The sequence below is a fragment of the Leopardus geoffroyi genome, chromosome B2 (genome assembly GCF_018350155.1).
Source record: "Leopardus geoffroyi isolate Oge1 chromosome B2, O.geoffroyi_Oge1_pat1.0, whole genome shotgun sequence".
Lineage (NCBI taxonomy): Eukaryota > Metazoa > Chordata > Mammalia > Carnivora > Felidae > Leopardus > Leopardus geoffroyi.
In genome coordinates, this window is record NC_059332.1 from 150,239,722 (window position 1) to 150,245,721 (window position 6,000).

Genomic DNA, 6,000 nt, shown 5'->3' on the forward strand with positions numbered 1-6,000 from the left:
TCTCAAAACAAATGAATACACTTTAAAAAAATAAAAATCTAGGGGCAGCTGGGTGGCTCGGTCGGTTAAGCATCCGACTTCGGCTCAGGTCACGATCTCACGGTCCGTGAGTTCGAGCCCCGCGTCGGGCTCTGTGCTGACAGCTCAGAGCCTGGAGCCTGCTTCGGATTCGGCGTCCCCCTCTCTCTCTGCCCCTCCCCCACTCACGTTCTATCATTCTCTCTTTCAAAAATAAATGAACATTAAATTTTTTTAATTAAAAGTTAAAAAATAAAAATGTGCTTACATCTGCACAAAAATGATCGATCGATTATTACCGAAAATGACATATTTTGACGTATTTCTTAACAATGTGACCCAGTGTCACAGCACACAGCGGTGCCCGTGCTGCAGCAAATACCTTGCGTAATTGTTCCCAACCGCAGGGAAGATCCTGCCGTGCTCCGTTGCGCTCCACTGTGTCCCGCCGGTCCAGTAAACATTTATGATTTATCCTCCTCCTCCCCACTGTGACCACGCATAGATATTCTAGTGAGGATGACCGTCATGTTCATGCTGTACTTTTCCAGAAACGTCTAGAAACAGAGGAAGAATTTTTCTTACATTAGAAACTTTGCATTGTCCATTATCATTTGCATCCTCCTCTTGAGGATGTTGGAGACACAGAAGCTTGCTTTCTAAATAAATGTCTCTTGGTCTGACTTGACATTTTTTTAATTTACTTATTTTAATGTTTATTTGTATTGGAGACAGAGAGACAGAGACGGAGCACGAGCGGGGGAGGGGCAGAGAGACGGAGACACAGAATCCGAAACAGGCTCCGGGCTCCGAGCTGTCAGCACAGAGCCCGACGCGGGGCTCGAACTCACGGACCGCGAGATCGTGACCTGAGCCGAAGTCGGACGCTCCACCGACTGAGCCCCCCAGGCGCCCCTGATGTGACAGTCTAAAGCAGCACTTAGCATCATTAGTAGGACCCCATTAAAAACATCAGCATTTCCCAGTTCAAGGAGAGAGGCTACGTATTTGTGGGCAGAAGCCAGTCACAACCAAGGCCACTCACTCACGTGGCGACAGAACCCTCCACAGCAGCCTGAAAACTGAAACTGCGCGGGTCACACGTTGATGACGTCCTGGGACAGCATCCGGCCCCACCGAAATGCTGACAACAGGGGCCCGGGCCTGAGTGGTTCGATTTCCTTCTCCTGCTCGACTATCAGGTACGTCACGGGGACCCTCTTTCTGGCGTTCTGCCAGGGGCTGAGTTGTGCGTTCGAAGTCCAAGGTCTCCCCCGCCCCCTATCTGCTCCCACAGCACTTTGTGCTTACATCCATGACTCTGTTCTGCAGCTACAACTCCCCCCCAGTCGCACCTCCCCCTTCCTATCAACTTGTTGGCCCCTGAAAGGCCGAGACAGTGGCAATATTTTCATCTGAATCCAAGTACATAACACAATGCCTGGCACGCTGAAAAGTGTTCTGAAAACGCCGGTGTTATATTTCAAAAAGTTTAAGAAGATTCCAGGAAGACATTTTTCAGAGACTGTAGGCACTCTATTGAATAAAAGGGAAGTGAGAACTAAGATTTCCATTATTTATTGAATTAACGTTTCATTGCTGCTTAAGTCATCGTAACTGAGATAAGGTATAATATATACTCCATGAGATCTTGCTTCTGAAAATAAAACAACACCGTCTACCCCTTAGGGAGTCAGAAGGGGGTCATTCCTACCCTTCATCACTGGCATCAGAGGATCCCGGAAAAATGATTTCCCTGGAGATGAAGTGCTCGATGGTCAAGCTAATGACTTCCAAATCGACAATGTAACACGACCGTGAACAAAAATGACATGTTTACTGGTCGTGTGACTCTTTTTCACCTCTGGTATTTCTACCCTAAGCAGATGAAGCTGTACGCGATTGCTAAGTATCAGGTGACCCTTAGGCAGCAAATGCTACTGTTCCAGGAAAACAAGAAAGGACCAGACGCACGTCTGGTCGCAAAGAACCGCCGGTGGGCGAGCTGCTACGAAGTCTGTCCGCCAAGCGGGTCCTGTTCCAGGGGCCTTGACGAAGCAGGACCCCCAGCAGCACCTTCTCTGAAGGAGTGGTGGTTCCGGAGTGAACCTCGGAGGGTTTGTCCGAGCAGCAGTGGACAAGGCCACCCTCTTCTCTGCCCGCGCCACGGCTGACGGGCCCGTCCCGGCCAAAGGCAAGGAAACCCCTCCTGGTTGGAGAGACCAGGACTGCCGGAGGCTGGCAGCCAATTTCCAGCCTGGACTGACTGCTGGACAGGAGTGTCGTGCCTTGACTCCCACCGTCGAGAGTCTGGAGACAGTTGTATCTGTGAGCTCAGATGATGTCTGACACCTTTGCAGTGTCCACACGGCTTTCCTCTCTTCTTAAGCCCTCTGCTTCCTCCCTGCGTCCTCACCAGCTCCAGGCTCACGGTCCTCACCTCCTTCCTGGTTGCTCTGAGCAAATTCCCAGGACAGATGCTGATTGGATCTACTTGGTCACATGGCCGTTTCTGAGCCAAGCACCAGGCAGGGATGGAACCTAGTCCTGGCAGGCCTGGGCTATGTGCCCACTCCCCGCTCCGGAAGGAGGTAGCCGTCCTCTCACAAACCACATCCTCATCTCATCTTCCGTTTTGTTTTCTTCTCCATTTGTCCCCTTTTCCATTCTCTTTCCCTTCTTTCAGTTATCTAAATGATTCTGGCCTTCTCTATTGGGACAAAGGAGAAGATGGAGAAGTGTTTCAATAAGCTTGTTTATGTCTACAAAAAAGAAAACCTTGGGGCGCCTGGGTGGCTCAGTCGGTGGAGCGTCCGACTTCGGCTCGGGTCATGATCTCGCGGTTCGTGAGTTCGAGCCCCGTGCCGGGCTCTGTGCTGACGGCTCGGAGCCTGGAGCCCGCTTCCGATTCTGCGTCTCCCTCCCTCTCTGCCCTGCTCACGCTCTGTCTCTCTCTGTCTCTCAAAAAATAAATAAACGTTTAAAAAAAAAAAAAAGTTGAGGGCAAACCACGACTTTCTAAGTCGCTCTGTGTTTAGCTCTTTGCCGCTGTGCAGACGCCGTGTCTGGAAGCAAGCCTCAGGGCAAAGAATTTTCTGATTCCTCTTTAATGGGGGATTTTACATTGCCCTGGAAATTGAAATATAACTTAGAGATGCTGACTCATTCTCCAACACAGCCTCACTGTGGCAGCCTTAACTCTCAGAAGGAAACCGCCAAATCCAGACCCTGCGTCCAGACTGAAGTTCTTCACGGGCCTATAGGAAACGCCTCTGGGACTCCTGCTGGCCAGGGCCACCCGGTGGTGGTGGCATGGGGCGGGCGTGGGCCAGCCCACTGAGCGTCCTGCCTTCCTCCTGGTCCCAGGGCTCAGGACACACACCTGTGCCGCACCCCATGGGCGTTGGGCAGGCACCTTCTGTGCTGCGGGGAGCAGACATGCCCCCTTCACCATCCCCCAGCCCCCCTGCAGCACCACACCCCTGCTGTGCTGTGCTCCGGGAGGGAGGGGCCGCGCGGAAGGCTGTCTCCAGGCAGCCTCGGTGACTGGGTTTTTTTTTCCTGGTGCTTTTTGTAAATAATAGAACAAAGCCTATTTTCTGCCAGGCGCCTCCCACCCGGCTGGATGCTGAAGGAGCAGATCTGCCAAGGCCCCCAGGGCCGCTGATCCTACTTGCCTTGCGCACAGAGCGAGCTCCCCTTCTAGGCGGAGACTCCGTAGGGGTGCGTGGGAGAGCACCCCCCCCCCAGGCCTGCAGGCTGGGGGGCCCTGCGAAGCCAGGACAAGGGCCAGGACTCGGAGAACAGGGCTCCACCCTCCCCGCTGCATAATTCATTACTCACAGAGGCTCTGGGGGGCAGGGAGGGTGCACCTGCAGTCCGCATTTCAGCCTTTTTCTTTCTTCCCAGCCTTGCCGCAAGGGGAATCTGCATATTCCGCTACAGCCTGGCCCTCCAGATGACGGGGGAACACCCGCTATTTGAGGGGAGGGCCCCTCTGGCCTAATTTCCACCAGGCAGGCTTCACATTCCTTCCAACGTGTTAATGAAATCCTCGTTATCAAGCAAACCGCACAGAAGAATGCGTTTTCCCATAGGAATCGGATTGTAATTGGGGCTGGCCCTCCTGGGCCTGGTTTCACCATCAGGGAAGCATAGCCAGGGCTAATAACAGCACCAGAGACGATGATACAAAGACGATAAATCTTTACGACCATTTAAAATAAGAGAGCTCGCTCCGAGTCCCGTAAAGATGGTCATTTATGGACTGTCCACATTCTTTACGGGCGAGGCCCCCAAAATGTGAATCGGTCACATCAGACTCTCCGCCTAAACCAGTAAGTGGGCAAGAAGAAATCCCAGCCGCACACTGAGTCGAATGCCGTGTCTCATTCTTTGTTAACATTCAAGCAGATAATTTTGGAAGTGGATGGTTTGGCCTGCGATGGTCCAAAGGAAGTTAAAGGTAACCTTTTCTCCTGTTAAATTCCCATATGGGGCAGAGCCTGTGAAAATAATTTCATTGTCCTTTGAGTTCCAAGTTAGGATGTTGTTCTCAAAACATATCCTCACAGTAAGGAGATATTTGAGCCTTCAGTGGAGACCCAGTTCGGGGTTATCCTTTCTTGGTTCCACTAAGGAAGCCTTGAAGGTGCACAGGCCCCAGGGGGGTTATTGCCCAGGAGTGCCTTTGTCCGCGGCCTTGAACTCAGGTTGGCTGCCCTTGTGGACTCAGGATCCTCAAGGCCTCAGAGTCGGTCAGTCTCGAATTGAGGACGTGAGTTCCTCTAAACCCCACTGGACTTACATCCACCTCAGCAGCCCTCCCAAGTACGAAATGTCATTATTTACATTTTCCAAGTGGAAAACCTGAGGCTCAGAGGGGGTCAACGCTCTTAGCCCAGGCTGACGTGGGCGAGAACTCCTGGAGGGGGTCCCCCGATGGCAGCGCCCTCCCAGGCAGACTGAGAAAAGGTGTTAGGAGCTGAGCGGGGAGAAAGGGACGCTCCCGGGGAGAAACAGGGGTGCAAAGCTTGCAGAAATCCATTCTCCTTGGCCTCCCCCCCCACTCTCTGTTACTTTCACCTCCTGGAATACGCTTTCGTGGCGTTCATCTGTTAAACGTGGGGGGACTTTTTGATTGACAAAAAAAAAAAAGAAAGAAATGTGTGAATTCTATGGGACTCTACCCCATGAGCAGAGGTTGAGATGCTCTGACAGCTTGCATGATATTAACTCTGAAAATAAAATTTCTGTAGTATTTTTAAATGTCTTGGAGCCTGGTTTCTAAGACCCTCGGGGCTTATTCCAGAGCGGCAAGAATTTGAGGGATTCAGACTTTCAGGAGCTGGAGCCCCGTCACCCTCATGGGTTTCGCCCACCGCGTGACTTCTGACGGGAGGGTCGGGAAGCCTTGGTCCTCACCCCGGTTCTGCTGTTGGCTCCAGGGTGCCCCCCTTTGCCAAGCTTCCTCTCGCCTTGGTTTCTCATCGCGCGTGGAGCAGGCTGATGGGGACAGCTTGGCTCCTCTCTGGGGTCACCGGCCAGGCCCCTCAGCATCGTGAGAGATGCTGGAAACGCAGAATCTCGGGGCTGCTCCAGACCCGCTGAGTCAGACTCTGCATTTCTGCCAGATCTCCGGGTGATCTGTGCACTTCATGTTTGACAAGTGTCATCTCAGGTTTCTAGGCGGTTTTGTGTCTGCAGGCAGTTGACTTTGTTTCTAGAAGCAAGAGAAACAAAGCCATTCTTTTCTGAGAACACACGAGGTAGGCAGTGTTGCCTGCATAGAGGGTCCCCAGGAGTCGTCCTCAGCCTGGATCTGTCATCTTTTCCCAAAACAACGTGGAAGCGTGACATCGGCTCTATCCTGGCTGCGCCCCAAAGACGCATTGTTTCTGCCCACGCACACTTACCCTGCCGTCCCCCTCGGCTCAACTTCCTGTCCCCCAATCCAAGCGCATCTGCGTTGCCCTGGAGAGC